This window comes from Melopsittacus undulatus, chromosome 5, assembly GCF_012275295.1.
Source record: "Melopsittacus undulatus isolate bMelUnd1 chromosome 5, bMelUnd1.mat.Z, whole genome shotgun sequence".
NCBI lineage: Eukaryota > Metazoa > Chordata > Aves > Psittaciformes > Psittaculidae > Melopsittacus > Melopsittacus undulatus.
The window spans coordinates 17,827,224-17,852,839 of NC_047531.1; positions in this window are offsets into that span (position 1 = coordinate 17,827,224).

Here is a 25,616-nt window from a genome sequence, read left to right on the forward strand (position 1 = left end):
AGAAAAGACCAGCAATTAGCCAAGCTGGAAGCTGCTGTTACTGATAAGAAGAAAGGACCTGATAATTAAATTCTGCTTATTAGCAGAACACAGGCAATGCTTTCACACAGTGCTCCATAAGAGTGGCAACTAACAAAAATTTCAGTGGAAGACAACCTTAAATTGTTTACCTGGACCTTGGAGTGAGGAAGGAAGGTTGGAGGAAGGGAGCAGGTGCAGAGCAAGCATGGTTACTCTTCTTTTTTTTCAAAGGATGTGCTGCAAAATTGATTAAATGCAGTGTGGGTTTTTGTTTTCCATCCAGAGTAAAGAATGATTTGTACTGGAACTGTAAGAATAGATTTAAGGAATGGTAGTGTTCCTTGCTGTGTAAACATGGTGCATCTGTGGTTTCTGCAATTCACTATTGTTGGGGCCTCTTTCACGGACACCCCCTTGTCATGGGGAAAGAGCTTGCGTGCCCTTGTGAGGTTGGGAGCTATGCTGGTGGTAGCATATGCCTCTGGTAGGGTCTTCCATGCCATACAGATCTCAACTGAAGGGTCAGACAAAGTATGTCCATGGGCAGGATGGGCTCACTAGCCTTCAGGCAACCATCCTAGGAGAAGGACAACTCTAACTTCAAACCCAGGCAGATGGAGCTTGTTTAGCTCTGTAAGACCATCCATCTAAGAGAAGGATACTCCAATCAAACCTACAACCTGCAGAATTTGCTGTCACTGTCCAAGCTCGCTAGGCCCTGGCAGGTAAACCTCAGGTGTAAAGGGTGGGGCCAGTTCTACACATGCTGTGCCTCACCTAAAAAATCTACTGCACAGGCCCGAAGGGTTTACTCACACTTGTAAAGCCCTATAGCAACAGGCAGGGGACAAAACAGCAAGTGATAAGGTGCACTGGAAACTGCAGACGCAACCCTGCATGCAGGTGGTTCAGGATATTGGTCACTCAGAATTGACCTAGGAGATAACAGTCTTGTTCAGCAATATCCTGAATAACAAAGCAGCCTTTTTTTTCAAGGAGAGCACTCTTTGCTCCATATGGAAAGAGGCCTAGAAAGGGTGGCCTAACCAAAGCTCATCTTCCCCTCCACCTGGTTGGCTAGCCGCGGCCAAAGGGCATCTTCTGTTGCAGTCGATTAAAAGACAAAGAGACAAAGGCATACAGCTGCCTCCAAAGGTGTGTCCAGATTGACACTCGCATGTTGGAACATCAGAACCATGCTTGATACAGCGAACAGTGGGCATCCTGAGCGCTGTTCTGTGTTAATTGCACACGAACTGTCATGACTCAACATTGATATTCCTGCTCTCAGTGGAGTTCTCCTTCATGAGGAAGGTAGCCTTAAAGAACATGGTGCTGGCTATACTCTCTACTGGTCAGGCAAATCCAAAACTGAAAGTCATCTTTCTGGAGTTGGCTTAATGATTAAAAGTTCCATCGTCTCTAAACTTGAAAATTTCCTGATAGATCATTCCAATCATATTATCTCCTTAGGTCTTCCACCGCACAATAAGTAACATGTTGTTCTTTTCAGCATATATGCTCCAACTCTGCAAGCTGACCCTGCAGAAAAAGACAATTTCTATTCCGAAACTGAGTCGCCTCGCTCAAAAGGTTGCTATAGATGATAATCCTTGGTGACTTTAATGCCTGAGTAGGTAAGAACTCTGAAGCCTGGAAAAGAGTACTAGGCAAGCACAGTGTTGGTAGCTGTGATGATAACGGTCACCTCTTGCTAGAGTTTTGTGCAGAGCAGCAGCCTACCATCACCAATACTATTTTCCAGCAGAAAGACATCCTGAAGACAACCTGGATGCATCCTCAGTCTAAACATTGTCACCTTATTGATTATGTCTTAGTGCGCCAGAGAAATTTTCGCGATGTCTGTCACACCTGAGTGATGCCTAGTGCAGAATGTCAAACAGCCTTGTGCATTGCAAACTTAACTTCCACTGCAGGCCCAAACCTAAGAGGGGTGGCATTCTGAGGAGGAGGCTCAATGTTAAAAACCTTCAAATAGCCACAGTGAGGGACAGCTTTCAGGCTAACCTTCAAATTAGTCTTGAAGACCATCTTATAAATTCTCCTCCTGAAGCGCTTTGGCAACATATTAAAAATAGCATCCTGCAGTCCTCCGTAGAATCCTTTGTTTCTCCTTAATAAAAACAAAGACTGGTTTGATGACAACAATCAGGAGGTCCAGGAATTGCTGGCAAAGAGATCCGCCCATCAAGCACACCTTGTTCAGCCATTTTGCTATGTAAGAAAAGCAGCCTTTTGTCTTGCATGGAGTAAACTTCAACAGAAACTTCAAGACATCCAGAACAAGTGGTAGCTCAACCTAGCAGAAAAGACTCAATTATACGCAGATTTGGGTGTGCACAGAGGACTCTATGAGGCTCTGAAAGCAGGGTATGGACCCATATTTCATGTTCAAAGCCCCTTAATTAGTGCAGATAACCAAATGCTTCTTACAGATAAAATCTCTGTCCTGAATCATTAGACTGAACATTTTCAAACACTCTTTAGTGCTAACCATGTAGTTCAAGGCATAGGAATGCAGCACATTTTACAACATCTGGTGAAAAACGAATTGCATATAGCAGGTGAAAACTGACAAGGCAGGTGGGGTCGACAGAATCCCACCTGAAATCTGGAAGCATGGAGGCCAAGCACTCCATGCTAAATTTCACGAGCTAGTTGTGCGATGCTGGGAACAAGGTAAACTGCCATCAGATTTTCGTGACACAATCGTCACCCTGTATAAGAAAAAAGGTGTAAAGTCAGACTGCTCAAGTTACCAAGGTATAACTTTGCTCTCCATTGCTGAAAAAATCCTTCAAAAATACCATTGAACAGACTAGCACCTGCTATGGCAGAAAAACTTCTACCTCGAAGTCAGTGTGGTTTCAGAGCTAATAGAAGTATCACAGACATGGTATTTCTTCTCAGACAACTGCAAGAGAAGTGTAGAGAACAGAATAAGGGTCTGTATGTAACTTTCATTGACCTCACCAGAGTTTTTGACACTATGAGCAGAAAAGCCCTGTGGCTGATCTTGGGGCAATTATGTTGTCCCCCCAAGTTCCTCAAAATGATTCTTCTGTTACATGAGGATCAGCTAGGCCAAGTCAGATACAGCGAGGCACTCTCTGGGCCCCTCCCAATAACCAGTGGTGTGAAACCAGGTTGTGTTCTCGCACCAACTTTATTCACAATCTTCTTCAGCATGATGCTCCAAAAGGCTACGGTAGACCTTGAAGAACAAAGCGGCATTTATATTCGATATCATATTGACGGGAGCCTATTCAATCTAAGGTGAATAAAGGTCCACATTAAGACCCTAAATCACCTTGTCCGTGAACTGCTTTTTGCTGATGATGCTTCCCTCATTGCCCACACAGAAGCAGCCCTGCAGTGCTTAACGTCTTGCTCAGCGGAGGCAGTGGAGCTTTTTGGGCTGGAAGTCAGCTTGAAGACAGTAGTTCTCTACCAATCTGCACCACAAGAAGATTATCGTCATCTCCACATTACCATTGCAAGTCAGAGCTTAAGTCAGTTCAGCAGTTCAGCTATCTGGAAAGCATTATTTCCTTGGATGCCACAGTCAATAAAGAGATAGATAGATAACAGAATAGCAAAGCCACATAGAGTCTTCAGAAAACTCCATAAAAGAGTCTGGTGCAATAAACACCTGAAGTACAAAGATTAGTATCTATAGAGCCATTGTACTGTCTACTCTTTTATACGGATCTGAATCATGGTTTATCTACCACCATCAGCTGAGACTCTTCAAACATTTTCATCAGAGCTGCCTCCATACAATTCTAAACATCCATTGGACTGACTGTGTGTCAAATGTCACTGTCCTTGAACAGGCAGAGGTCACCAGTATCAAGGCCATAATGCTGAAATTGCAGCTGCACTGGGCAGGGCACAGCCTCCCTAAGACTGTTTAATGGTGAACTCGCCACCGGTTGCCACAAGAGAAGTGCCCCAAAGAGGAGATATAAGGACTTCCTGAAACAATACCTCAGCCTTGGCCATATTGACCACCATCAGTGGTCCAGCTGGGCCTCCAACTGGGAGACTTGGAGACACACCATACGTAATGCTGTTGTCTCCTTTGAGAGCACACACAGAATTAGTCTTGAGGAGAAAAGAAAATGCAGAAAGAATCGTGCCCCACTTACACCACCTTTCGTTGTGCGTTTTGCAACCGGAGTTGTCTGTCCCACGTTGGCCTTTTTAGTCATCAGCGCACTTGCAGTAAGCGTGGGTAAAGCCCTTCCCAAATCTTTGTGAAGTCAAGCCATGACTTTTGGGGCATTAGTCTTGGTCATGACATTTCATGATGAAAGATGTATCACTCTTTAAAGTTCCCTTCAGTAACTTGGACTTGCATGTAAACTATCCCCACACCCAAGTCTCAGCTTGTCCACTGGGAGAGGGCTGGAGTATGAATCTGAGCCATAAATACCATATGTGTACAGACAAAATTTCAGGTGAACAATTGACTGCTAACACACATTTAACATTAATTAACATGCTGTTTGTGACTTAATGCTTCTTAAAAGAATCAGAGTTTTCTAACAGGATAGCAGCTTCTTAGGTGCTCAACTAATTTCTTCATGACAGGTTTACGGAGTAATGACATTCAATAGTGCCTGTAAATTGTTTATGGCTCTGTCCTGGGTTTAGCTGTGAGTTATTTTTCTCTTTCTTAGTAGCTGGTGCAGTGCTGTATGCTGATAACACCGATGTTTTAGTTGTTGCTAAGTAATGCCTACTCTGATCAAGGACTTTCAGTCTCATGTTCTGCCAGTGAGGAGGGGCACAAGAAGAAGGGAGGAAGCCGACACAGGACACCTGACCCAAACTAACCAAAGCATTATTCCATACTACAGCATGTCATGCACAGTGTATAAACTGGAGGGAGTCACCCAGAAGGGACAGATCTGGCTGGATATCGATCAGTGGGTGGTAAGCAATTGTACTGTGCAACACTTGTGTTTATTGTTTTGTTGAGTTTTTTGCCCTTTTCCCTGTTTAGTTTTATATTCTCTCCCTTTGTTATTTCCCTTATCATTATGATTATTCTTAGTAGTTTTATATTATACCTTAGTAGGCTCTTTTTATCTCAGTCTGTGGGGTTTACATTCTTTCTATTCTCCTCCCCATCCTGCCCAGAGTGGGGTAGGAAGTGGGGAGTGAGCGAGCAGCAGCGTGGTTCTGAGTTACCTGCTGGTCTTAAACCACAACAGGCTCTTATGAACTGAAAATTTACCATTCTGCCTTATAGTGAGAACTTTTTAAGTTTTCTTGCTGAGAATTAAGGTCTCATGCAATGAACTTAGCCCCTGGTTTTACTATATAATTTTCTTCTTATTTCAGGATGCAAGTTCAAGAGGAGTACACTTACAATAAAGATGAATATTCAGATTAATATCTGCCTAGCACAGCAGGTAAAACAATGTCTCTTCTTTATGATATATATTATTTAGGAAAATTGAAAATCTGGTGAAAAATTACTAGGAAGGATTCCATCCTGTTGGGAGCATATGGTAATTTTACATTAACAGATATCTTCTGTAAATGTGACAGCAGAAGCATATGTGGAAATGTTTGTATGTGGAGGGGAACAAAATGTGTTTTTTGAAAATAAGACTTCAGCAATTGTCACAATGTAGCTGATGGTTAACTATAGCTTATGGTTAACAGTATTGACATGAAAATGATTTGCTGAACATTGCAGGTTGAACACAAATCCTTTAATACTCAAGCTGAGAAGAAAGACAAAAGAAAGCAAAGTGAACATCTGGGTTTTGTCAACTACAGTAACATCTAGCTCTGTCTATAGTTGCCAACTCTAGCATTACTGCAGACTGGCAATCTGCAGTAATTAGTAGCACATGCAAATTGGTAAAACATGCAGACTTTCACTGCTCCCATCCTATTCAATGATTTTAACAAAATAACAGTGTGTCATTGCCTCATATTTAATATCTGAGGTTAAAACTATTTGTAAATAAGGTGCAAAATTCCCATGTAGAAAGGGCTGGTTAATAATGTTTCATAAGAAGACAGGATAAATGACAGTTCTCTACTAATAAAAGTCAACTGCTCTTTTTTTATATTTTGTGAGGCATTCATAAGATTTATACAATTGTTCATGGGGAAAATGTCCTTCAGAACAAGGAGGCAGATTGCTAAACTGAGGGATGATAATAGTTGCATGCAACAGATAGGATACATGTGAGAGAATAAAAGCAAAAATATTAAGAATTCTTGTGGTGTAGTCAAAAGGACAGTTTTATATTAGAAATGAAGGTTGTGATGAAAGTGAGTCTAATAATACATATGATAAAGGATGGGAAAAATCTGAAAATTACAGATTATAAGGGGGGAAAATGTGTTCTCTCTTCATCATTTACTGCAGTGTTCAGATTTAGACAAATATTAAAATACTTGTCCAAAACTTCAAACCTTCCCACTTGTAAAAATAAACAAACAATCCAAAACAATAAAAAACACAACTGGTAAAAAAAAAAACTAACAAAACACACACCCCTTTCCTTCCCCCCCCAAAAAAAAAACACAGGAAAAAACCCAAAACAAAACAATAACCCCAAATGGTAAAACTGGTATAAAAATGACAAGAGAAGAATCTTTTTTAAGCAAAGATTCCAGCATTTAGACAGTCAAACTAGTCCAAAAATATAATTACATTTTCAGCATTTTTTAAGTGTTTCACCATTTATTGATCCAAACAGAAAATATTTTAGGTTAAAACCTAAGTTAATCTAACTTCTTAAGACTACATAAAAGTTTCAGTCAGAGTAATTTAGAAGATTTTATCCTTTTGTCAATATGTTTTGGAAGAAATCATTTAATGTCACAGTAGCACAACTTTGCTGTTGCTGCTACAAAGTAATATGGCAAGACTAGTACCATGTGCCTGCAAAAATCCTGTAAAAAAAAACAGGTGAAAAAAAGTTTGTATCCTCTTTTACCAGTTTTATCTGTTTTCTCTGTCTTGCAGAGAATTTGTATTGTACCCGAGAACACCTCAGACCCCTTAAATGCACTAATATTTAAAATGTGCATATTCATAGATGACTGTAAAATCTCTTAAGTCTTTTTCTGCTTTGTACTGGTAAGCCATTCTTCCTGGTGAAAATCCCTAAGGCATCTCTGCAGAAGTGATGGTGTCTGGCAAGATCAGTGTTTCCCTGATGTGTTTCAGTTCTAAAAAGTTATTTGACTTTTGATGGACCAGAGAAGAAATCTGCTGTAGTAATGAACTTGCAGTCACATGTTTAAACAGAGATTTCCAAGTTTTCTTATCACAATATGAAAGTATAGAATCAAGTTGGAGTTGGTGTGTGCAGTTGTCAGTTAATTGTTTTCTGTTAGAAATGGAAAGGCATATCTGGTCAAAATGTAGATCAGAATTTTGTAGTTCTCACTCTGAGTGCTTATTTACAGCTCAGTTTTTCAATTAGTTCAAGGGCCTGTGTGAGTGCACGAAAGAAGTGAGGCTGGCTGTGAACAATATCTAGGTTTAAATGTTAGAAGATGTGACTGCATGTAAAAGGAGGTAGCAAAACAAGTGGACTACCTTAACAGATTGAAACAAGCAAGACAGACTTGGTAGGGTTGTGTTCTACAACACTAAAGCACTTCCATAAATGTATCACTTGTGACTGTTCCTCTCCTGATCTAAAATAGGTTGCTGCTTTTCACTTCTACCACAATCTCATCCCCTCCGGGGGGAGTGCATGAACACCTGATACCTCACTTCTGCTGCTATGTAACAGAGCAGTGCACATTAGATGAAGCTCTAAAGGACTATAGTGCACTCTTGGACTGAGCAATGTTAATGGCATTGTCTTTAATGGTGTAAAGTTTCCAGCAGTATAAGTTTGTGAAGAGACTAATATCCTTATATGTACTTTGACCTTTGAGTGAAGGGGGGCAAAGGGGGAACAACGAAACTGTTTTCTGCAAATGTTATGCTGAAACCTTTTCCATAATGTTATAATAACCAGTAATTATTTAACAGAACAGCATCTCACTTCCACAGATTTAGTAACTCCACCTCACATATTTCTTGTCCATTTTTAAATGCTTCTTTGCCAAAATTTTTGACTGGCAGCTATTATCAGAATAGTTCAAACATTCTAGAAAATAACCCTTTCCTGTCACCTCCTTGCTGATTCCAAAAATTTCTGGGCATAAATTTAGGCATCATAAATAGCACTCAAATGAGACACAGAATCAGCAGCTTGTCATTTCCAGTAGAATCTTTTATTTTTCTTCTTAAAAGTTGTGTTCAACTTCTTTGTGATTTTCCTATTCAGTTATGAAACTGAGGTTGCTTCACTTCTATGCATTCACTTTATATCAATAAGAGCTTTAATAGCGTAGGGATTCAATTTGAAAGAGAAATGCTTTTGCAGTGTACCTTGATGAGGGAGAGGGAGTAGGTAGGTTAGCTCATCTATTGTTTTCATGAGCATTTAGGCAGGTAATAAATGAAAATTGAGCAGAATTTTTTGGTTGTATAGGGCATTTACATTTCAGATTTCATATGATTTTGACATTATGAGTGTGGTAACAGATTTCAGTAGTTTAATTTAAATTCTGTGATTACCATGCTTAACTTTAAAAAGGGCTAACAAGTCTAGATGTATGCTTCTGTAATCTGTAAATAAAGGTAAGTAGAGCTTTCTGTTGATGACGTCAGCTTTGTATTAGCTTGCTCGTATGCTATGGTAAAATTATACTTTTAAGCAACGTCTGAGTTGTTCATATTTACTGTCTAACCAGTAGAAAGTGTATGTGAAGAGAAACAGGATACAAAGCATAATTATGAAAAATATACCAAAAGCATTATAGACAGGAATCTTAACTTCAGAAGTTAGAACCTAAGGTACATCCTGACAAAGAGGAAGTAAGGCAAAACCACCAGAAGACATGTATGGATGAAAAAGTAGCTCTTGAACAAACTGCAACACAGAAAGGAAGCCTACAGAGGCTGGAAGCAAGGACAGGCAGCCTAGGAGGGACCATAGAGAAATTGTCCAAGCAATCAGGAATCAGGTTAGGAAAGCTAAAGCCCTGATAGAATTAAATCTGGCCAGGGATGTCAAGGGTAACAAGGACAGCTTCTGTTGATATGTCAGGGATAAACAGAAGACTATGGAAAATGGGGGACCTCTCTGGAGGGAAAGAAGAAAACTGGTTACCCAGGAAATAAGGAAGAAATTCTTTACTGTTAGGGTGGTGAGGTACTGGAATGGGTTGCCCAGGGAGGTAGTGAATGCTCCATCCCTGGCAGTGTTCAAGGTCAGGTTGGATGAAGCCTTGGGTGACATGGTTTAGTGTGAGGTGTCCCTGCCCATGGCAGGGGGGTTGGAACTAGATGATCTTGAGGTCCTTTCCAATCCTAACTATTCTATGATTCTATGTTTCTAAGACTGAGACAGTCAATGACTTTTAGCCTCTGTTTCACTGGCAAGTGCTTCAGCCACACCGTACAAGTAGCAGAAGGTAAAGGAGAGTGGGAGAACAAAATCTTTTTACTCAGGGCTGCTTTCTATCCATTTTCCACCCAACCTGTAAGTGTGCCTGGGATTGTACTGACCCAGGTGCAGGATCTTGCACTTGGCCTTGTTGAACTACATGAGGTTTACATGGGCCCAGTTCTCAAGACTGAATAAAAAGACTCAGGGGTGCTGATTGACAAGAAGCTCAACATGACCTTTTGCATGAAAAGGAGCATGACCAGCAAGTCCAAGGAGGTGATCCTGCCCCTCTACTCTGCTCTCATCAGACCTCACTTGGAGTACTGTTTGTAGTTCTGGGGTCCTCAACATAAAAAGGACATGGAACTGTTAGAACAAGTCCAGAGGAGGGCCACGAGGATGATCAGGGGACTGGAGCACCTCCCATATGAAGACAGGCTGAGAAAGTTGGGGCTGTTCAGCCTGGAGAAGAGAAGACTGCGTGGAAATCTCATAGCAGCCTTCCAGTATCTGAAGGGGGCCTTATGGATGCTGGTGAGGGACTCTTCATTAGGGACTGTAGTGATAGGACAAGGGGTACTGGGATAAAACTTCAACAGGGGAAGTTTAGATTGGATATAAGGAAGAAATTCTTTACTGTAAGGGTGATGAAAATGGGTGATGAAAATGGGTTGCCCAGAGAAGCTGTGAATGTTCCATCCCTGGCAGTGTTCAAGGCCAGGTTGGACAGGGCCTCTGGTGACCTGGTTTATTGTGAGGTGTCCCTCCCCATGGCAGGGGAATTGGAACTTGATGATCTTAAGGTCCTTTCCAACCCTAACTATTCTATGATTCTATGATTCTATGACCTGGTGATGTGTACTCACAGCTCAGAAAGCCAACCATATTACTGGGCTTGTCATGGGTTCAGCAGTAGCTCATGCTCTGCCAGGGAGGAGGGAGAGATAGGGCGCCTGGTCTGGGCTAGTCGGGGAGGTATTCCATACCACAGCACGTCCTGATCGGGGAGGGGACTGGAAGCTGGCCAGGAGGGGAGGGGTTAGCTCTTCTCTTCCGGGCTGGCCTCGTGGCGGCTGGTGGTATCGTATTCTCTCTCCCTGTTTATTTCCTCTAGCATTGATTTGTTGGTGGTAGCAGTGGTGATTTTGTGTTATTCCTTAATTGCTGGACTGATTTTACCTCAATCTGTGGGAGTTGTATTCCTCCGGCTCTCCTTCCCATCCGTCCGGGAGTGGGAAGGTGGGGGTGGGGGGGAAACAAAGGAGTGTGTGGACTTTAAACCACGACAGGCTACATCAAATGATGCATCACCAGCACATAGAGGGAGGTGATTCTCATCCTCTACTCCACTCTTGTGAGACCCGACCTCGAGTACTGCATCCAGCTCTGGTGTCTGCAGCATAAGAAGGACATGGAGCTATTGGAGCAAGTCCAGAGGACTGCCACCTCTGCTAAGGAGGCAGGCTGAAAGTCTGGAGAAGAGAAGGCTGTAGGGAGAGCTTAGAACAACCTTCCAATACCTAGAGGGGGCCTATAAGAAAGCTGGAGAGGGACTTCTTATGGCAGCATGTAATAACAGGACAGGACAAGGGGGAATGGTTTTAAATGGATAGAGGGTAGATTTAGATTAGATGTTAGGAAGAAGTTCTTTACTGTGAGGGTGGTAAGATACTGGCATAGGTTACCCAGAGAAGCTGTGGCTGTTCCACCCCTGGCAGTGTTCAAGGCCAGGTTGGACAGAGCTTTGGACAACCCGGTCTAGTGGGAGGTGTTCCCACCAGTGGCAGGAGGATGAAAATAGATGATCCAACTCAAACCATTCTATGATTCTGAGCTGAATTGACTGAATTCACTTTGACTATTGATGACAGATGAAATTTACTGATGATTAATTACCTGATGACAGCATTCTCAACAAATAAATTTTTTTTGCAACAAGTTGTGCAAAAGCATGGGATAATAAAATAATAATTGATTGATGAGGACTAAAAATCTAAATGTTTTTTTCATTTAGCCCTTTACACAGGTTGAGACTTTTTGAGTGTTTACATGAGGCAATATAATCTAAGGAACACTCCTAGAAAATTCTGTACCACCTGAAGCAGCTAAAGTATCCAGGATATCAGCATGCACTATTCTCATAATCTTTGCTGTAGATCCTGCTCCCTCTTATATGAGGAAATATGTGAGGAAATCCAGGTGCACAGGTCCAGAGCAAGTGGCAATATGGCCAAATAGCCTTCATCATACAGATATTAGCTGCCTGGTTCACCTGCAGGTGACATACACCTTGAAATACATAGAGTCTTGTAGAAAGAAGCTCTACATTTTTTAATGCAGTCTGATTTATCCTGTAAAAAGCAGTCCCGTCAGTACTTAGTGCAGACATAAAGCTTTCTCCTGGAAGCCATCCCCACCTGCCCTCACTGAGCCTGTTGAAAGCAGTTTCTTCAATATATACTTGTAGGCTGACCCCAGGAATTCATTTCTGTAATGCTTATCTTAAATGCTAACTATTTTCCAGTCTGACTTCTTGCAGAAGATTTCCTTAAGAAATGGCTACAGAATCAAGTACATCCTCTGTAACTGGGAATACTGACTCCCATTTTAACCTGTATATGAATCACAGATTCTGTTCAATGTGGTAAAATGTTTTTTTTTTCACTCTCTTCATTCACACTTGCTTCTCTAAAGACATTTTTACAAATCTTTGCTATTTCACTCACATACTCATAGCTTGTTCAGAATTCAATAGCATGCATGCCATAGTGCACAACATATTGTGTGAATGTTCTCAGCAATATAGTCTGTTCCTTTTAAAGTATCTGCCATAATCTTTCATTACAGATGCTGTCAAATCTTAGACAATATACTATTTGATAAAACATCTTATTTCAAAATATACCAAGAATATGCAGCTAAAGCCAATGTAAATGGGTCTTGAGGAAGTATCATTTCCTCCTCATGATAAGAAGGAGTCAATGTTTTGATATATTTTTGGCAATGAATTCTAAAATGCAGACCATGAGTGCTAAAGAGCCTGTCAGTTTGGGAGCTAATCCATATGCCAAGGAAGCATTAAACACATATGTAGCTACTCACTTCAGGGAATGACCAGATATGAATTAAATTTTCCCAGAGAAATAAAGCCCAATGACTGGGAAGTGTAAGGTGAAGTTCTAAATCACTTTTGACAAGGTGGAAAAGCAGACAGGATCATAGTATAACTGAAATATAACATGCATGATTAACTTACTGTAAACCAGTTCCCTGGTAGCAGAAATTTACATGGGCTATATTGTAGAAATAGATAATAATAGAGAGAATATATGCAACTCAAAGTGCAGAGGCATGCAGAAATAAAAAAAAAAAAAAAGGAAAAGTTTGAAAAAAATGAACAAGCAGTTATTTAATTGTCTAATCAAAGGCCTTGGTAATGGGGTCTACAACACAGTTTTATGTTTCCACTCAAAGCCATATGTCTGTCTTCTCTTCTGGAAAATAGGCAGAGGAGCTCATCTCTAAATATACTGTTCAACAACAAATTTTTCTCCTCTGCATGAATAGCGTATTTATTTAAACTTTTAATACAATGCTATGTACAGTTCTCCTTCTTAAGTTTTTAAATGAGACTGAATTTTTCATTTCTACTAACTGATAGTACAGTCTTTTTAATATCACAGATTCACAGGATCCCAAGGGTTGGAAGGGACCTTAAAAGATCAAAGAGGGGGAAAAAGCCACCTCTTCCTGCAGCTGGTTTCAGTTTTCTCATGCATAGTTAAATAAGTGCATTGAGGAGTAATATTCTACAGGGAGGGATGCAGAATTAGCACCTTTTGTCTCAGCAGAGTTTAATGGGTGGCCTGATGCTAGCAACATCAGTTTCTGCCATCTGTTCACAAGGGGACCACAGGCTGTCCAGTGAGCCCCTTTGTTAGAAGGAATTTGGATAGATAAAACTGAATTGTGTGAATACCCTCACCTAGCAAAACCATCAGTGCAGTAAATAACTGAAGATAAGAATAAAACAAAAATTAGAGCAATAAAATTATTTAAACACTTCAAGGACTATTTCCATTTTCTCAGCTTTCTTGATTTAAACAGCTACATGACAACTACTGTAGTAAAGAATTGTATTTACTCATTACAAATAAACCGTCCAATAAATTTAGACTTGTTTGTATAAAACTAATCCTGTTTCATAAATATGTTAGTTTATTTCATAAGTAGTCTAAGCAACATCTGTATAGTTTGAAGAAGTAAATTAACACTTATAGTCTGTTTAGAACTAGTGGTCTTGCATGTCTCATTATGTCTAATTTCAAATATATATTTTGTTGTATTATTCCTGATGCCTAATAATATGGGGTAAATAATAATGCCAGATGATATGGAAGAACCAGTGATAAAACTAAGAGAAGGATACATTTGCACTTTTATAAGAGTATACTTAACTGTACAAAAACCTATTCAGAAAAAATGTATACAAGTGAAAATACATTTCTTAAAATATTTAATTAAAAAGCATAAAAGGGTTGAATAAAATAGTTATTTGAAATTCAAAGAAATATTTGTATTTACTATGTGGTAATATTTGTACAGATACAGTTTTGTAGAAATTCATTGCAGGAGAATTCTGCAGGGTATTAAATGCAGACATGAAGCAAAGATAAGGATTAAAGCTAATCAAAAGCTAAGCATAACAAAAATCAGGAATATTTAGACAGATTGTTAATTATCTAATTGTTTAAACATGAATTCCCTGAAGAACAGTCAGCGTTAGAGACATCCCTGAGAAATGTGTCTACAGGAAGGAAAGACTTTTTACTCTAAAAGTGTTTATTTGGATGTTCTAATTAGCCATTTAAGCATACTTTAATATGTAAGCGGCAACAGATTATATTGTTGTCAATAAGAACATGCCTTTTCAACAATGACCTTCATTACCTCCATTTTTAATTCTCTAATTAGAGTCTGGGGAAGCATCTTTTCCAGACAGTTTCCACATCAGTACTGGAGCGAATTTAAATTGTTTTCAGCTCTCTTTACAAGAGCTGAACAAGCTCTAGGCTACTCTCTTCTTCCCTTCTTATTTTTATTTGTGTCATGCTTAATTCCAGCCTATCTGGTTTTCTAGCAATTAAGAATTATATTAGGAAAGTTGCACAGAAAACTATGAGTTAAAAGTTGAGTAGAAAGATGTATTCAGTTCTTGTTTATTCTCATGGGCAAAGCTCTCACTGCACTGAGCTTAAAAGAGGCTTTCATGGTGTCTTATATCTCAAACATACCTGGGCTCAAACTAGAAGGTATTTACTCTACAAGCTTTCAAATTACCTATGGGCATGTGAACATAGCTATTGAGTGCACTGAGTATGTGGATGAAATGCAAAGAGGACAACCTGCTGATAGGAATAAGGATGTAAGGAACTCTTCAACTATAAAATTATGTTTTCAAAAGAGAGGTCATTCATTGAGGATTAGAGTGAAAGTATACTCTTCATTTCTATTGTGTAAAGAATCTGTAGTGACATGAATCTGAACAAATATGCCAGAAACGAGATAGAATCATAGAATCATAGAATAGTTAGGGTTGGAAAGAGCCTTAAGATCATCTGGTTCCAGCCCCCTGCCATGGGCAGGGACAGCTCACACTAAACCATATAACCCAAGGCTTCATCCAACCTGGTCTTGAACACTGCCAGGGATGGAACATTCACAACTTCTCTGGGCAACCCATTCCAATGCCTCACCACCCTCACAGGAAAGAATTTCTTCTTTATATCCAATCTAAACTTCCCCTGTTTAAGTTTTAACCCATTACCCCTTGTCCTGTCACTACAGCCCCTCCCCAGCATCTCTATAGGCCTCCTTCAGATACTGGAAGGTTGCTATGAGGTCTCCACGCAGCCTTCTCTTCTCCAGGCTGAACAGCCCCAACATTCTCAGCCTGTCTTCATATGGGAGGTGCTCCAGTCCCCTGATCATCCTTGTGGCCCTCCTCTGGACTTGTTCCAACAGTTCCATGTCCTTTTTATGTTGAGGACACCAGAACTGAACACAATACTCCAAGTGAGGTCTGACAGGAGCAGAGTAGAGGGGCAGGATCACCTCCTTTGAACTGTTGCTCACGGTCCTCTTGATGTAGCCCAGGATACTGTTGACTTTCCGGGCTGCAAGCGCACACTGTTGGCTCATGTTCATTTTCTCATCGACCAACACCCCTAAGTCCTTCTCTGCAGCGCTGCTCTGAATCTCTTCTTTGGCCAACCTCTATCTGTGCCTGGGATTGCTCCGACCCAGGTGTAGGACCTTGCACTTGTCACGGTTAAACTTCATGAGGTTGGCATCAGCCCACCTCACAAGTGTGTCAAGGTCCCTCTGAATGGCATTTCTTCCCTCTAGCGTATCAACAGAACCACACAGCTTGGTGTCATCGGCAAACTTGCTGAGGGCACACTCAATCCCACTGTCCATGTCACTGACAAAGATGTTGAACAAGACCAGTCCCAGCACTGAACCCTGAGGGACACAACTCGTTACTGATCTCCAGCTGGACATTGAACCATTGACCACAACTCTTTGCGTGCAGCCATCCAGCCAGTTCTTTATCCCCTGAGTGCTCCACCTATCAAATTGATATCTCTCCAATTTAGAGATAAGTATGTCATGTGGGAGGGACAGTGTTGAACACTTTGCACAAGTCCAGGTAGATGACATCAACTACTCCACCCATCAATCAGTTCCATAGCCCCACCATAGAAGGTCACCAAATTGGTCAGGCAGGATTTCCTGTTAGTGAAGCCATGCTGGCTGTCACCAAGCACCTCCTTGTTTTCCATGTGCCTTAGCATGCCTTCCAGGAGAATCTGCTCCCAGATTTTGCCAGGCACAGAGGTGAGACTGACTGGTCTGTAATTCCCTGGGTCATCCATTTTCCTCTTCTTGAAAATGGGGGTTATATTTTTCTTTTTCCAGTCATCAGCAACTTCAACTGACTGCCACGATTTTTCAAATATGATGGACAGTGTCTTAGCAAGTTCATTCGCCAGCTCCTTCAGGACCCGCGGATGGATTTCATCAGGTCCCATGGACGTGTATATGTTCAGGTTTTTAAGATGGTCTCGAACCAGATCCTCTCTTACAGAGGGCCCAAGGTCTTCATTCTCACAGTCCCTGTGTCTGCCTTCCAAGACTTGAATGATGCGGTCAGAGAATTTGCCAGTGAAGACTGAGTCAAAGAAGTCATTCAGAACCTCAGCCTTCTCCAAATCCTGTGTAGCCAGTTCTCCTGATAGCTTCCGGAGGTGGCCTACTTTGTCCCTACTCTGTCTTTTTATTCTCTACATACCTATAGAATCCCTTGCTGCTATCTTTCACATCCCTAGCCAAGTTTAATTCTAACTGGGCCTTAGCTTTCCTAACTTGGTCCCTAACTACCCAGACAACATCCCTGTATTCATCCCAGGCAGCCTGTCCTTGCTTCCACCATTTATAAGCCTCTTTTTTCCTTTGAATTTTTCTCAGCAGCTCCTTATCCATCCAAGGGGGTCTCCTGGCCCTCCTACTGCACTTCCTTCTAGTTGGGACACAACACTCCTTTGCTTGCAGTAGGTGATCCTTGAATATCAGCCAAGAGTCTTGGGCCCCCCTGCCCTCTATTGCTGTATCCCATGGTAACCTTAGTAAAGAGATTCCTGATGAGGACAGAGTCTGCTCTCTTGAAGTCCAGGACAGTGAGCTTTGCTCTTCTCACTGCCTTGAGGACCTTGAATTTGACCGTCTTGTGATCGCTGCATCCAAGACCTCCCTGGAGCATCACATTTCCAACAAGCCCTTCCCTGTTGGTGAGTACGAGGTCAAGGATGGCACCTCTCCTTTTCAGCTCCTCTATTACTTGCAGAAGGAAGGATTACTTGAAGAAGGAGATAATTCTTTAGTACACAGTGTGATGTAGTTAGGAGATGTACTGGGTTAATGTGTCAAGGTTTTGGAAGTTAGGGAGGCCTCAGTCATGGCCTCTATAAAAAGAGACCAGGAGCACCTACCTCCTATATCAATTCTAGCTGGCTCCAAAACAGACCCACTGTTGGCCAGAGCTGATCCCACTAAAAATGGTGGTGGACGAATGGGGAAAACGTATATGAGAAAGGATAAAAAAAGTTGCACAGCACCTGCAAGAGAAGCAGCCCTGCAAACAAAAAAGTCAATGAAGAAGATGATGAGTTGCTTCAGACTGGAGCAACGATTCACATCCTGATTTATTTATTTGTTTGTTTGTTTGTTTATTTTTAATTGAGAATAAACTAAACAAATCTTCTGCAAGTTAAGTCTCTTTTAGCTGTGACTGTGGTTGGCCTTTATCTTAACCCATGAGCTTTTCCTTCTAACTTTCTCCCCCTGCCCTGCTAAGAGGGAATGAGAGAACACTTTGGTGGGTACCTAGTAGTCAGCCAAGGTCAACCCACCAGAGGAGTTTATAATTTTGTCACATCAGAAGAGTCCTTCATCTCTCTTCCCAGTTCTGTATTATCTGGATTATGAAGGGGGTGGGTGATACTGATTTTCGTAATGGGCTATTCCATTGTCGGTCAGTGTTCTTTGAAGCTAATGCGTCTTTTGTGCTATCATCCTCAGCCACAGACACCCCATGCTTCCACCATTCCAAAATTGCAAGCTTATTTCTCATCAGTGAGCAGGAATCTTTTTTGAGATTGTGTTCCATGTTTAATATTTATGTCCATTTTATGCTGATTTATGAATGCTCCACCCCTGGTGGTGTTCAAGGCCAGGTTGGACAGAGCCTTGTGTGACATGGTTTAGTGTGAGGTGTCCCTGCTCATGGCAGGGGGGTTGGAACTAAATGATCTTAAGGTCCCTTCTAACCCTAACTATTCTATGATTCTATGATTTATCTGCAAATAATCACACAAGACTTTGCATGTTAATTTTCAGAGTGGTATCAGTGAACTGCTTATGTGGATTTTCTGCATGTACAGTTGTAGATTTTGCAGCTACCAGAGTTCACATTTTTAAGTGTGGCCCTATTAGTGTAAATTATACAGTGTTAGCATCTGCTAAAATTTCAATGCAAAATTATATATGTAATAGCTAAGATTCTAGAAAATGACATAAGCTTTGATGGTATTTATAGTATAAGAGAAAATAAAGTTGATAACATAAAAGTTAAAAAAATGGTTTAGAGAAAGATCCTTACATCTTATAAGTATGGTCACAAACTGGAATTTTCATGTAAAGGACAAAAAATATAAAGTGATATATTCCAGTGGTGTGAAGCACACCTATTATAATGCTTGCAGAAGTAGTAATAGCACCTATATATTTGAATGACAATGGTAAAAAAGCAGACTAGACTACATACTCTAAAATCCCTGCAAACAGTATCTTTTCTTTTTTTTACACAGTATTTGGCATAAGAATGATTACAATATAAGGAAGGTTTATTTAGTATAAAACTTTGCATAATTATTCAAAATGTATGCATAATACCTAAAGCACAAGGTAAAAGCCTGTTAAGGCTACTATATGTATAAAAAAAGTGCAGGGAAAGGTGATAGGACCACACTAATGATGAAGAAAGAACTGCAGATAGTAACAACATTTACCATAAACACAGTGTCAGGGAGCAGTTTCTGGAAAATATTAGGCTAGTGCATGTGAAATTTACCTTTTCAGATATTTTGTAATTTCTTTCATTGTGAGCAATAAAATAAGTTCTTGTTTCTTTCCCTGAGAAGGTGTACTAAACCATGTACTAATTCAATACAAGAAAGACATGGACCTGTTGGAGAGGGTCCAGGGGAGGGCCATAGAAATAATCAGAGGACTGGAAAATCTCTCCTGTCAAGAAAAGCTGAGGGAGCTGTGGTTGTTCAGCCTGGAAAATGGAAGGCTTTGTGGAGACCTTACTGTAGGCTTTCAGTATATAAAGTGCGAAAGAAGAAAGATAGATGAAGCCTTATTATCAGGCCCTGTAGTGATATGATTAAGGGCAATATTTTTTGTTATTGCTTAATTCAGAATTCATATCATAAAGGTAAAGTTTTGGCACAGGAACTAGGGCTCAACATCCTTAAAAAATCTAAAACTTACAAATTAATAGAAACTAGTTTGTCAAGCATGTCAATCTTTTCAGGCAACTCTATTCTAAATATAATGGGCATATTGCTTCTCAATGAGAGGACTGGGAATCTTATGCAAATTCAACAATAACTAAATGTCTAAATATTCAATTAGTGCTGCATTTAGGATGGCTTTATCCATAGGTGTTTGTAAAAAAAAAGTACAAAGATTACTGCTATGATAAATAGATGAAATGCACATGCTATTTGTTCATAACAATGGATAAGTTACAGCTGACAAGAAAGATTTTACTTATAGCTATATATTTTATAGTGCTAGACATAATACTAACAGCAGCAGCTATAGGTTTCAACACTGACTTCTAACACAGATCATTAAATATGTATTTTTAACTTTTTACACTATCTTTTCCAAATATTTGAGAACTGCTCTGTGTCTTCCAAAGGTCAGTTTTATAAGAACCTTAATGACTGCTATTAGTATGCTTTACTGGAGTACTTATTTCCTTTTGATCTATTAGTGCGTTTAAAACACTGTGATTATTATTTGACTAGTTAACTGCAAAAAATGTTGATTTGTATTTTGAGAATAAGAAGCTGATGGTTATTTGCAATAAGACCACCTGAATAAAAGTTCCATAAATTCGGCGTTAAAGAAAAAGGATTAGTTTAACTTCTTTCCTATCAGCAATGTATATCTGCTGTGGTATTTTCTGTACAGGCATAAATCTGTCAGAAAGATTGACTAACCTTGTATTGTGAGTACAATTTCAACTCAAGGGGTACAGCACCAATGACAAACTTCTGAAGCTAAACAAATGATCAAACAAAAACCTCAGAAACAATAATTTCTTTTCCAGAAAGTTCCAAATAATCCAAATATGGAATAAATGTTTCAGATATATGTAAGCTTAAAAAATCTTAAAAAATAACATACAATAGTTTTTGACCTTTCCAAAATGATGCATACTGATTAGCCAGAATTCTTGTCCCTCTGACAGCCTATTGCCTTTGTACTGTGTGTGTCGAAAGGCAAAACGATCAGTTACCTATGTTCCTAAGTCCTAGTACTGTTAGTTCTTCTGAAGGGAAGATTCTCAACAGGTTTTTTTTTTGTTTGTTTGTTTTTTTAAACTTTCTTTTACTTTTCCCCTAAAGGTAAAGAATATTTGAGAGTCACTAACTTTGGAGATCCCAGTTCTTGTATAGCTTTGTAAAGTTTCTTTATTTCTCTTCGATTTTATGAGTGCCTCTTCATATCCCTACTACTCAAGCTATATATTGAAAAATTAATCTTATGTCTTTTATTTGTAGAATTGGAATGTTAAGAAATAACATTTTATTCCTGGTGTTGTTCAACAATACCAAACTCCAGTCCAAGAATAATAACTGCTTGTATCAGCTTACAGACTTTAATGTCTCATTGCCCATTAAGAAGAGTATTTCACAAATATAGAGCTATATAAAGGTCATTGAGTTCATGCAAACAACATATACTTTATAGCTCAGCTGAAAATGTTAATAATAGGAAAATATATCAACATCTTGACCATTATTCTGTCCTCTGGTTCTCACTCTAGTTTTAAATTTCTAGTAACCATTTCAATACTCTAGAAGGTTATTTGCATCAAATATTCAAAAGTTGCTTCCATTTTGCATCTGCATGAGTTCTTCTATTTGCAGTCTTCATAAATGATCCATAGGGGAGGTAAAAAGGATAATAAATGAAAAAAATAGTACTAAGGGCTAGTGAGTAAACTGGCAAGGATAGGCTCTTAGTTAATGCATAAGTCCAAGAGACGTGTTAATTTCTTGACATCTGACTAACAAGGGAGCTATTGACAACACTTACTAGATATTAGTGGCAGTCAATGGAATTTCACCTTATTTTCCTAGGTGGTTAAGGTCTGTTCCTATTCTGTTTTACCCAGGCTTTATAGCACTCATCAGAACAACTGAATACACTCCAACAGGACTGCAACATAACTATCTTTATCTTAACCATTATCTTTCTTTTTCTTTTTTTTTTCTCTTTCCAGGTGGAGAAATGGTTAATTTGGGCTAACAATATTACTGCCTCATGTAAGTTAGCCCTACAAATTTGCAGTAAGAGAGGAAAACAAACAAACAAACAAAATAAAACAACCGCAAAACTCACAAACTTTTAAAGAAAGGTGCCTTGTTTTTGGAGAACATGAATTTCATCAAGGATTTTCATCTTTGTTGCAGTTCATTCCTGTGGTCTCAGATGGTTCTCAAAACCTTTCAGTAAGATTTAGCTTATTTTTACTACAGGAGAAACTGTCAAAAAGAGACCTGTAAATCGTCTTCTCTGTATGCAGAGTATCCTGCAGATTGAATACAAGACTGTGAACCTGGTTCTATTTCCCATGGTGTGATGATGTAAAGAGCTCTAGATCCTTCTGACAAGTTCATGATATCCAGGAATACTGTACAATCAAGAAGTTCTGCCTATGTTCTATGAGAGCTTAGGATATATTTGTATGGCAAATAGATAGCATACTTAGAAAAGTACAGCCTACAGATGCATAATTCAAGTGTCTAACACGGTAAGTTAAGACAAGTCCAGTTCAGGGACCAGTGTAGGTATATCCTCAAGAAGTGAGGATGTTCTGATTATTTGGAATCTCTGTGCTTATCTACATAGAATCATAGAATAGTTAGAGATGGAAAGGACCTTAAGATCATCTAGTTCCAACCCCCCTGCCATGGGCAGGGACACCTCACACTAAACCATATCACCCAAGGCTTCGTCCAACCTGGTCTTGAATACCGCCAGGGATGGAGCATTCACAGTATCCCTGGGCAAATGAACATGCTGAACTAAAGCCATAAGGAGCCTCAAATTCTTCAGTACTCACAAATTTCTCTTTTTGTTGATTTGTAGATTTCATCCAATGATTTGGTCTTTCATGCTGTTAATGGTGTGATGATATACAATGAGGTATAAGAAGAGCTGTGTTTTACATGACCTGGTGAGCTCTGCTGTTGAAAGGTGATCAGCATCTTGGCTATAAACCACTGCCAATACAGTAAACCGCTGAAAACAGCACGAGTTATGAAGTTCAAAATGTAAATTAATTTTAATACTTAATGCAAATTGAATTAAAATTGCACAAGAATGCAATTAAAAAATGAAAGAACAAGGTCTAAAAATAAGGACAATAAAAAATTGCTCCCTATTTAGGTAAAATATTAAAAAATGTAAACACTTTATTTCATTAGCTTTAAAGATCTTTTCTTCATATAATTTTCCTTTGCTTTCTGAGCAGCCTGGCAAAATAAGAAATTAATCTGTCAAATTGTAACATTTTTACTACATAATAAGTATTGAAATTCTTAAGATGGTGTGGAGAAAGGTGCCTTGATGTCTACATTTAACCATTTATTTCCCAGGTGAGATTATAGGAATACAAATGTGTATTTCTTTCTTCTTTATAAATTTATCTTCTTTGCCTCTTTATAGGTTTATCTCACAAGCCACTGTTCACAAATGAATGTGTCGACTGAGGAAAAAAGCCATTGTAAAATATCCTGACAACCATTAATCCAATTACACAGTTACAGTATGGTTAAAAGAAATCACTTCTGTTTTCTTAAGTTTTATGATCAGGAATTCTTCCTGACAAAGGTACTTTAAGAAAACATTTCAGTGGATTAGCATTAGAATAGCATATTACATACACAAAATGGAGATACATCTGTCTAAGTGTGTGTATAAATGTGTATTAGTATGTACATGCCAATGATAAGGTAAATGACAAGATGCCTTTTACATCTGTCATATATTCAACATTTTTTCTCCTTTTACATGAGCAAAATCTATAATTCAAACAGTAGTCAAAGAATTTTCAATGACGAGGCACCCAAACCCAAATCCTTTTTATTCATCAGTAAGTAAATGATAATTCCCTGCCTAATCTTCTAATCACTCCAAGATGCAAATCTTAAAAACACATTTTAAAAATCACATCTAGGAATATAAACAGGAAATAATTTTTATGACCATTTCTACAGCCTTGTTTAAATACCATTAGTCTCACCAAACCAAGTACCACCATCTTCTTAAACCTTCACATTATTCTCCAGGAAGTTAACTATTTTAAGAGAAAAGGGCAAAATATTAAAACCATAGAGTTTATCCTCTTTAAAAAAATAATAGGATATTACAGATATTAATGTTGTTGAACTTAGTGTGGCCACAATTTACTGCTGAAAATATGCTGATAAGAATTTTAAAGATTTTTAGTTCTCACAGTGTTTCAATGTAGATAATTTGGAAAGACAAGAAGATAAAGATCTCTTTTGACACAGAATCCACATATGAAAGATTAAGGGATTGGGGTACACTTCCTGTAAATCCTGCTCTGGTACCTTCCTTCTTAAAGGATATGGACAATTTTAATGCTGCATTCTTAGCCTTAACCTGGTATTTCAGGCAGTAGAGTATCTCCATGGACCAGAAGCTGAAAAGTTAACTCAGCCACTTCTGAAGGTGCTATTCTGAGTCTGTTAAGGTCAACTTTCGTCTTAAGGTGTGAACTGATTTGTGATTCCTGGGGAAAAAGTTGGGCTTCCAAACCTCTCCCTACATATACTGGAGATGGATGTGCCAAAAATAGACAAAACATCTTTATATTCTCGTATGACTTAGAGCTGTCCTCCTTCCACATGAGACACGATTGTTTCTGGCAGTTGCAATGCTGTATATTTACATGGCTGAACTTTAAAGCAACAATTAAGAAGGAAGGAATGGCAGTCAATGCACAGGGAAGAGAGTATTGCACAAGTTATTGAAGGTAACAGAAAGAAAATAAACACTGACCTTGGTAAAAGTTGCAATGGATTTATAGGTATCATCTAATTGTCCATACTTTTTTAATACAAAATTGTCAAAAATACATTTTACGGTTTGTTCTTTGGGTAAGATTCATATGCTGTTGTAATTTGGAGTATATAAGGTACAGGTTATAAAAGTGAAAAGAGCAAGGCAAGAACAGGACTGCAACCAAGACAAAATGTTTTTTTCAGAGCAGCAAACAAGAAGGCAAATAGGACAGTTTAGCCAAGACAGAAATGTTACCAGAAATGTTCAGATCTCACTACTACTGCTCAGAAGAACACAAAGCTCAATGCTCTCTGTGAATCCCCACCCAGAGAGGGGCAGCAAACCACTCCACAATTGCACAAATTCTCTACTGCATAGTGCTAGGTGAAGGTCAGCAATAAAGTCACATAGCTTTACATGTCCCTGAACAGATTCTAATGCACAAGAGAAGATATCTTATTTTCTTCACTATATTCATCTGTACTCTGTATAGTATCTGTTATAATTATTTTTCCCCATGTCTCAGCGTGTCACTTCATTAATAATTTTGTTTTTTTTGGGAGTGCAGCAGTGGGTCATCATTTAAAAATAGACTTTTCAACATTAAAAAGAAGGTAACATTTGTCCTTTGAGACATAAAAAAAAAAATCTTATTCTTACAACAGCAAGGAGATGAAAAGGAATATTTTTACCATGGTTATTCCCTGAGTTCTATTTATAAACACCCACTGTTCTCACAAAATTGTTGTCATTGAACTTTATTTAGAATGACAGAGGTATCTGAAATGGACCTCCAATTGGTGAGCTGAAGGATAGAATACAGTTATATTAAACAAAAAATTATTACAGGAAGAGGTTGTGACATCGTGTGCCTTTTACCTAGATTGCTCAACACTTTCCATTATAAGATTTTGCTTTCGGTTATTTACAAGGTTACTAAACTTAAATTGTTTGAGTTGAGGTTTTTCCATGCTCGCTGAATTTCATTTCTTTATTTTTCTTTGACATGTAAAAATTGTCCAGCCTTTACTGTAAGCAATATATACCATGAGAGCAGGGACTTGGAATGTGGAAGTGGGGAGTGGATATTTTCATTTTCATAAGAACATTCTAAATTGTGTTACCAATTAC